The 9,471-nt window shown below is 37.1% G+C and overlaps 1 long non-coding RNA gene across 1 annotated transcript; it reads right to left on the reverse strand.

Moving 5' to 3' along the window:
• Positions 1–1,044: 1,044 nt before the first annotated feature.
• LOC138118097 (uncharacterized) lies at positions 1,045–7,438 on the reverse strand. The gene is made up of 3 exons (XR_011154998.1): positions 7,251–7,438; positions 6,511–6,603; positions 1,045–2,826 (listed from the first exon to the last, which is right to left on the reverse strand). It is a non-coding gene; the product is annotated as an uncharacterized lncRNA (long non-coding RNA).
• Between the last annotated feature and the right edge of the window lie 2,033 nt (positions 7,439–9,471).

Below are 9,471 nucleotides of genomic sequence, written 5' to 3' on the forward strand. Positions count from 1 at the left end.
TAAATGGATATTAAGCTACAAAAGTCTCATGCCTTTTTTCTAATGAAAATCCAACTCACTTGTAAACCAATCTAGAGCCAAGGATATCCAAATCTGAAGGATTTCCTGTAAGATTTTTGATTCAAAATAGAAAGAAATGTCTTTTCTTTCATCCATACCAAGCTTTTGAATGGCAGTTCTCACAGGCTTGACCATGAAAACAATTAGAAAATTTGATTTCTGTAATTCCAATGTCTTTAACTTGGTATGCAGGCATACCAAGTGTGTTAATACAGTGAGCACCTCAGCATGGACTCTGCCCTAAAGATTATTTTGCTCTAATTATATAATGACACTGGAGTGGAAAACAGGCCAGATAGTAAGGAAAATTTTGAATCTTGCCCACAAACACAACACGGCTCCCAGGTTATCAAATCTTTGTCCCTGATATAGTTTAAAAGGCAGGCCATCCCAACCAGCTCCTTTCATTTTATTCTTAAACAGAAGTATTGAGTAGCTTGGTTATATGTGCAATTGTCTTTCAATTCTGAGTTAAGACCATCTTTCATTAAGGATGTTACTGGGACTGCCATGCATCAAAAGCACCTTATTTTTCCACGGGCTGTGCCTGTTGTTTGAATCTTTCTGGGTGACTTGGATAACAACAGGCAAGGTCACCAAAAATCCAAAATCTCAAACTCTTTTGCAAATGCTCTAGTGCTTCCTCAGTTTCTTGCAAAACTTTCTGCTTCTCATTGTGCTCTCACACCACAAAGTCAAAAAGAAAAAGTTTTGAAAAGCAGAAAATGTTTTTTCATCTTCAAAACCTCAGAAAGCTCTTTTTATGTAACTCCAAAATCCCATTGTCAGACACTGGACTCCTGCAGCCACGGTGGGTCTGCTTAGGTCAGACTTGAAGGGATGTCTGGCTGACAAATCCAAGAAATAGTTATAAATATAAACAAATAATTTTACTATATTACTTCTTTAATATGTTTATTTGTGTGCAGTTATGCACATTGGATGGCAGTTATCTGTACTGAGGCTGAACCCCAGCATCTCCCCTCTGTTTCTGGCTTATAACTTCCCCAAACAATTTTCTGTTTGACCTAATTTTTCACACATGTGTCAATCCAAGGATACTTAGAAAGCAGAAAGAAAATTACTTTTAAAATCCCCAAGTTTTGAGTTTTTCTGAATTCAATAAATTGTTAAGGGATGTTTACTATTCATTCTCTGCTTCTAATTTATGTACTGTTTATTCTTTCTTTCTCTTTAATTAAGAAATTTCAAAGCAATATTGTGGGAATGACCAAAGCACAAAATATAGTCCTTGATCCATAAGCCTTACAGTCAACAAAAGTTTATATAATATTCATCGTATTGCATTCATGTTCTCTGCTCTCCAGAAAGGAATGTAGCATATTGACAGAGTCATTTGAAGTCATCCAAAGGAAGTAGGAGGAAAGAGTCAAAACCAAATTATTTTCTTCAATATCAGATAATCATATCTCTCTGGAATTTTAATCTTGTTTGTGAAGAATTCCAGTATGAAGGACAGAAGTTTGCATATAATGTTACTTAATTTTAAAATAACACACAGAGAACTCAAACTGAATATAATCAAAGAAATAATAATATTAAAAAAGAAATACTCCTTTTTATTCTGTACAGGGAATGAAACAATATTTCAAAGATTTCTGAAACAGGAAAGGCTCCCCTTCTCCTTCTTACCACCTTTTTTTTTTCTTTACCCTCATATTTGTCACCTGCCAAAAATGTTAAATCTTTATTCAGGATGTGCGATAGGTATATTTAAAACTGTGTTCATCCCAAATAGATTTATTGGAAATTGATGTCTCCTTGTTCAACTTCACTTTTGTAAGTCAAAAAAGTAACACTGTATTGTTGGGCAATATTGTGAAAGTTAGCTGGTCAAAGCAAACCTGTTTCACTGTGGTTTTGCCTCTGCCTTCTACTCCTGTGTGAAATACTGTAAAATATTCTTTTTCTGGGACATTCACACACTGACCTTATAATTCTTACAACACCAGAAGTGGAAAAATAGTGTAATTTGGCTCTGAGAATAAGATTTATAAACAAGAAATTTGTCAGTTTTTATGTACCTTTTTGGACTTGTAGCTAGAATAGGCCTTAAAGTCTTTAAATTTCAATGGCATATGATCTTTTACACTCAGTAAAGGTGTGGCCTTTGGCTTTTGATTTCCAAGAGGATGCACTAAGTAGTATAATATCATTTCTGTCTTACTGGAAGTGATAATAATAAGTCTCTAGTGACTTTATTAAATTTTATAGTAAGGTGTAAAATCCTGCAGTTTCCTCTAGGAAGGTGGGAAACAGGTTAATGGAATTGGAAGATAAAGAAACGAATTGATTTGACAGTTGCACAATGTGCAACTTTATCTAATATGGTATTGAATAAATTGCAGCTTTTATTTTATAAGATATAGAGATGCTGAGCATGAGCCACTTCCTATCATTAATAATATTCCAAAACTGATGAAGATGTTTGGTATGCGTTTTTCATTGATTTATTGTTTCTGCTCTGGAAAATATTACTTGGAAAAGCCAGTCTCTAGACCCTTTGGAAGCATGACGGTATTGGAAGGGAGGCAGAGGAGCGGCTCAGTGCTGTGTGCTCCATATGTGCTGGAGTTTAATCACGTTCTGAGGTTTCACCTCTCCTAACTGCAAGCAGATGACTCTTCAGCAGCTCTTCTTTGGAAAGGGTCTTTAGTGCTAGAGCACCAGCAGCAGCGTCGTTCATCATGATCAAAACAGGGGTAACAAAAATTCAGTAATGGAGACAAGAGAAGATCCTCTGTTCTGGTGGAGGAAAAAGGAGCTGAAGTAAGTTTGCTATTACCTTTGTACCATTTGCTTCTGAAGTAAGCATGCTGTCACCTCTGTATAATTAGCTTCACCTCCAGCAGCTCTGCTTTAAATTGTTATGTTTTCTAAAGCTAATTTTAATATCATACTACACTGGCAGTGTCATAACGGAGCTAGGATTTAGTTATGTTTTCCATTGTAAGGATCTCTTTTTAGATGTCTAAACTAGAACTTAGTGGGGAGAAAAAAATTTCTGAGGCATAAAGGGATAAAATTCAACTTACAAAAATTTCAGTCCCGGAGAGCCTATTTTTTCTGAACTATTTCTTAAATATAAAGAGAGAAAATAAATAGTTTAACAGCTACATCTACAGTAAAATTCTTATTCCATTGTCTCAACTATGTTGACTCCTCCTGTCAAGTAAAAACAATAGGTTTTGATATGATCAATAAGCATAATAGTTTGGCATATAAAGCATTTTTAATGTATTTTCGGTTTAGTTTTTTGAGGTAATGGTATTTGGGTTTCTCAGAGAGCTGGACTGGGATCTGATCCAACATATTCAGATTCATTAGCCGTGATTTTGTATCCCAAGGTAACTCCTTGGAAGAAAACAAATACATCTGGATTTCACTTATATTGTAATGGAAAACTGCAAAAGGAAATGCTAAAGTAACTATTTCATTGCTATTGCCTTAGACCCAAAACCAAACCAAAGTCATACAGACTTAAGGAATTTAGGTAGAAACCAGGTTACCCACAATACATTACAGTGAAGAGCTTATTATTCTTTAAAATACTGGTACATGTCATGAGATGATAAGAACCATATAGACTTTTCCAGGCTCATAAGTTGCTTAGATTTTCTTTAAAAATAATTTGAAATGTTGTCTTTTTTTTTTTCACAGAAACTCAGAAGAATCAAATGGAGTGAAAAATGCTTATTTCTTATTCAGAATTGCTTTGATCAAAGTTGAAAGTCAAAGTCTACAACCAACAAAGCAGTTATGATCTCTGTGGGAAATGTCATGAAATTGTCCAGCCACACATAAAATAGAAGCTTTTCAGTAACCACATAATTATCAAAATCTATAATTTTTTTCTGAGCAGAGCTCAGATAAAAAACAAATATGTCTCTTTCTCTTTAGTGCCATTTTGTAAATATGTGGCCTCTAAAGTCTGTCTCCTAGGGATGCAGTTTGAAGTAATTTTCCTTTAAATGAACAGTGGTATTTTAATTCTTAGGGGAAAAAAATAAGCACTTTTTCACTATATAGTATTTATTGGCACACAGCTTTGATAGTCCAAGTCTTCAGCTGCCTTGGAACACCTGTAAGATATCCAATTTTTAAGATGGAGAAACTAAATCCAATGTAGAGTCCAGCAATAACAGCTGCTAGACAGGTGTGATAGGCAAGGAGCCTGCCCAGAATTAGCTGTCTCACTGCCACCTGTGTCTTCCAGGAGCAGGATTGATTTGGGCCCCACAGAGGAGGTGCCTTTCCAGGACTTGGCAAAACCAGTATCCAGACTCCCCAGGCTTAGCAGGAAATGGGCCGCAGCCCCTAGATATTTACACACATCAGGGTGTGAGATCCACAAGGTCCGAAGGCATACACTCATATATTGAATCTTTTCCCTCCAAATAGGCAAAATCACCTAATTCCTCACCTTTGCCTGACCACTCTTTTATCAAGTAAGTGCATGGATAAAAAAGATACAGTGTATTTATAAACACAAGCTTAAACTCTCATTATAAAGTTGGAAACAGCCTAGAAAAAGAATATAACTTCTCTTTAAAAGAGTTAGATTTATTTGAGTCCCATTTTTGGCTCTGTACCTTTCACTCAGGATATTTAAGAAGTGCCTCAGCTGTTACACCTCCAGAAACAGCTCACAGGGCAGCATCCCCTTTCTGCTCAACAGACTTGAAACTTCAATTTCTACATCAAAAGTTATCTTTGGGAGGTTGAGATTTAGTGCCACTCCTTCAGACTGCAACTTGCACAATCATTTATCTGATCTATTCTCTCCCCTTTTCACTGTAATAGATCATCTGTAACTGTGGCTGATGCCACCTCTGCATCAGTTTCTACATCAGGTGTTTATCGGCCTCAAAGATGAGCCAAGGATGAAACCGGATTGTGTTCTCATTTTACATGAGCAGTAGTAAGCATGGGCATTCTTTTATCCCATCTCTAATTGTACTTGCATTCATCGTCACTGTATTAATATTCATAATCATTAATATACATCACTATATTAAAAATTTATTACAATCTAGCCCTTGTTTATTTTATTGCTTATCTGAGTTGAATATACTTCACAGATCATCACAGATACAGCATTCACAGGGTACACCGAAAATAAGAATAAAGGTTCCTCTCACTCATCTCAGGCTATAGTTTCACTGGCATGAGACAGTGCTAAAGCACATAAAACAGCAGGGAAAGACAAACTGTAATTGTATCATTTCTCAAAATTACAGCATTTCTCTTTTGAGTATAATTTTTCCTCAGCCACAAGAGGTTACTAATTTGCTCCAATACTGCAAAGAGCAATTGTAGACCTCTTTAGGTAGCACATACTGTCCATCTGCAATAATCTGTCTGCACGCAGGGAAGCTTCCTCTTGTTTGGCTTGAGGCCAAGTCTCACTCTCCAGGCTAAGGTACAGGTTTTTAGAGCTCGTTTCCCAGCAGCAACTCTTCTCCAACAGCAACACTCTCTTCCAAACAGAGGAAAACTGACAGCAGAGAGAGAGAGCAATTTCTACAAGGAAATCAATTAGTCCTTCTCTTTATGCTTCCTGGAATAAGGGCCCATCTTTTTACTTTGCTTTGGAGACAAAAAGGAAAGAGGAAAAAGGGTGCTAATAATGTTCTCATTATTGTATGAAGGTCGTTCTAGAAGCTACCCTCCTAAAGCCATTTTTTAACTCTTTGGTCCTGGGACATCACTCTCCTTAAGCCAGGAATTCTTTTTCTATGTTTACCTACCTGATATGTACATAGGAAGGATTTATGAGTGATGTCATTCTTTGTTTCGTTACCTTCACTGCATACTCTAGAAATTCAGATGATTTAGCAATGAATCTACCTCCTATCAAATACAATTTTCTGACAATTTGTAGATGGAAAGAGAAAAGATCTCCTCATGGTTACTGCTCATGATGCCTCACACAGCTTGGCTCTAAGGATATTGCAGCTGGCTCTTCTGAAATCATGTGTCTTTGTCCTACAACTGGTCTTCAGAGCGCTCAGCAGGATCTTAAACTCCCCAGTCTTGTGATTGGTCTGTTCAAGGGTTACATTGGTGGTTATGTTGTCAAGTCTTCTTGGTTCATGAGCAGTAAATTGGGCAATTCATTGTTCCTTGTCAGTACATCCAGCATCTGTAGCAGGAATCAGTCCTCAGTGTTTTCCAAGAACCTGATGGATGACTTGTGCCACCTCTATGTTGTTTTCCCAACAAGTGTGTGGGTAATTGAAGTCACCCATGAGGACCAGGTTCTGTCAGCCCAAGGGTTCCTTGAGAAACCGCTATAAGGTTTCATCAGCCTCATCATCCTGATCCCGAACAAAAATATTTTCCTTTAAACCTTCAACTACACTTTACCTATGGAAAAATGTTACTCAGATATAAGCATATTCAGTTCTAAATTAATATTAAAATTACCTGTCTCCCGCTTTCATTGTATTCAGATCTCTTGCAGAGAAGCCAAAACCAGTGTCTTGTGTAACTTGTGTTTTTCTATACTGCACAGAGATTCTGCATAATAATAATTTTTTGTAAACGTGAGATGTCTTTAGAACTACTTGTCATTTTATATGTGCATTTTTAAGACCTTAATGAAAACTCTGGTGTTGAAATAATGAATTACAGAAATTTAAATTCAAAAAAACATAGAGGACTGCACAAAACCACTATCTGTAAGTTCAAATAATGTATTTGAACTGTTTATCTACTTATTTAATAACCGAGACTTTCAATTCCCCTTAGGGAATCAATCTTAATTATGTAATCTACCTTGATTTTCATAACCATTTTTTTTGTACAACAACATCAAACTGATTAGGACAATGGGTTTTCTTCTAAGAAATAAATTGGAAGAAGTAAATGAATTAAAACAGCTGTCATTAAAATATCTTTTTTTCCCTCTAAAGGATCACAAGACTATTTACAAATACTGTGTATGCAGGAAACACCTTATCATTGATATATATCCTTCTGGGAATGAGGGAGGAAAGGAGCATTGTAAAGCATGTAAAACTTGAAGCAACCACAAGAGAGCCTTTGTTCAGAGGAAAAAACCCTCAAATCGATTAACAGTACTATGTTTGTCAGCCAAGTTTTGCTGGCAATTTTGAGAACCCTGACCCAATGGCTGGGCATGGTTGTTCCAGGCATGTACCTACCTCCCAAGTGCAGGTCAGCCCTAAAAAATCCTGGCCATCCCACAATCCAAGGCTGCAAACTTGAGTCGGTTTTGACCAGAAGGCTGTGATAGTCAGCAGATTTGTAACTGGCTAAACTGAGCCCCACAAGAGCCCAGCACCAACACAAGAAAACCGTCAGCTTCCAAGGTGGGCGTGCAGCAGCCTGAGCACACCAGGGACAAGCTGGAGTTCGTCAAGCTCCACCTAAGCACACCTGCCATAAGTTTTGGCCTGAAGTCAGATAGCTCAGCATTTAGCTTGTTTTTAGATACTTCTGAACTAATATATTTAAGAGAAGTGCATTTTACTGAGGCTCCTTGTTTTGATTAATACAAAAAGCAATTCTGTAACTGACAGAAGAATTGACAGCTTAAGATTTTAATCCTTTACATGTATTTTTTTCCCACAGAGCTCCTATCCACTAAGTGAATTCATGAGAGGTTGTAAGCATGTTGTAGTTCTGAAATCATAAAGCTGGGCGTTGATTAAGAAATGTCTCCTGCACATTATAGGATCTAGGGTTTTGCTACTCGCAAGCACTACATTCCCCTGTGTTGCAGTCATCAGTAGATCAAGCCACGGTTATGCTTTTAATGGATATATCTACTCTTCTGAAGCAGTTCTCCCTGCACTTTCCTGTACACAGCCCATCATTTTGCGTGAAGGTGTTAATGGAGCTGGCATGCACAAAATGTATTTCTTTCAAGTGTAATTAAAACTGGAATACTGGTGTATTCCAGCAGTTCCAGCTTTCAGTGTCTGGGAATAGTCTGAAGCTAGTTTGAAGTTAAAAAAATCCCCAACTCTCAGGTATCTTGTGAGGTTATAGCCCCAACACTCTCATGCTGCAGATCCAGCAAGTGGTGCACGCATTGGTCCCTGATCTTTGCTAGGATAGACACTCTCCATACAACCTTATAGATAGGGTTTTGGCCAAATTTTACCCTTAACTCTAAGGATGCAAAGATACTTTTCATAGAGAAGTGGATAGCATGCTATATTTAGAATTCATATTATCACACAGGATAATCCAGATTGCATGTAATGTTCCTGTTGTAAAATAGCCTTATACCATGGTATATTCTACTGCCTTGCCATCTCACATGACTGTTTTAAAGAACACATTACCTTATCTCCCATTTTAGGTTCCTTATCTTTCAGTATTTCTCATAGTATTTCTGGAGTTACAGACAATATATTATCAAGTAACTAGGATGTTACTTTCATCAGCAAATCCTGCAACATTTGGTAGATAACTTCCTGAAGAATGTGAGATGTATGTTCTGTAAGCTCTTTGGCACTGCAGACTAGCTCAGCTGAGGGTTTAGGGTGACATAATACATTTTTCCATGTAAATGCAAGGAAGAAAAAACACACAAAGGAATCTAGGTTTTATCCATATTGTCACAAAGTCTGGTAAGTGCATTACCTAAGGGCAGTGATTAATTCTGCACTCACGTAAATGAAATGTTCTGTCAGAGTAATTTTTAGCCTTATTCCAAGTACAACTTCATCATCGGCTGTTGGTAACTTGTCACTTCCTAATTTTGGTTACTTCTCACCCTTATGCTCACTAACATATTAACTATTTTGTATTATCACAATAATGTGTATTTTAATACAAATGTCCCAGTGTTTTCATAATACCAGCAGAACATTTTCCAGCAGCAATGTAATTCCCTTCACATATGATCTCATGACTAAATTATTCCTGACTTGCTGCCATATACACCCCCTAGGTCATATATGTATTTTTCTTAATGGGTGAACATAAATTCTACCATATGGAGAGAAGTAAATATGACTAACAGGGAGGAAAACACATCCCTTGATAAGATGGAGGCAGGAAAAAGAAATGTTGCTCAATTACTGCCCCCTCTCCCCTGCCTCTCATTTATCTTTGTTCATTTTTCATATAATCATATGTGACAGAGAAATTAAGTATAACATATTGCACCAGCATTAGGAGGAAAAAAATAAGGGACACCATGTTCATGATACTTAAAAACAAGACCTCAAAGAAAGAGAACTAGTGTCATAGAACATGCAACGGGTGCCATTCCAGGTCTAACTTTCTTGAAAGCAGGGAAAAGACACTACACCCAGCTAAGGTTATACTCATATGGCACAGAGGCCTCATCATTTATTTGTCCACACTGGCTTGACTGAGAGACTGATGACCACCTCTCTCCACCTTGTA

The sequence above is a fragment of the Aphelocoma coerulescens genome, chromosome 1, assembly GCF_041296385.1.
Source record: "Aphelocoma coerulescens isolate FSJ_1873_10779 chromosome 1, UR_Acoe_1.0, whole genome shotgun sequence".
Lineage (NCBI taxonomy): Eukaryota > Metazoa > Chordata > Aves > Passeriformes > Corvidae > Aphelocoma > Aphelocoma coerulescens.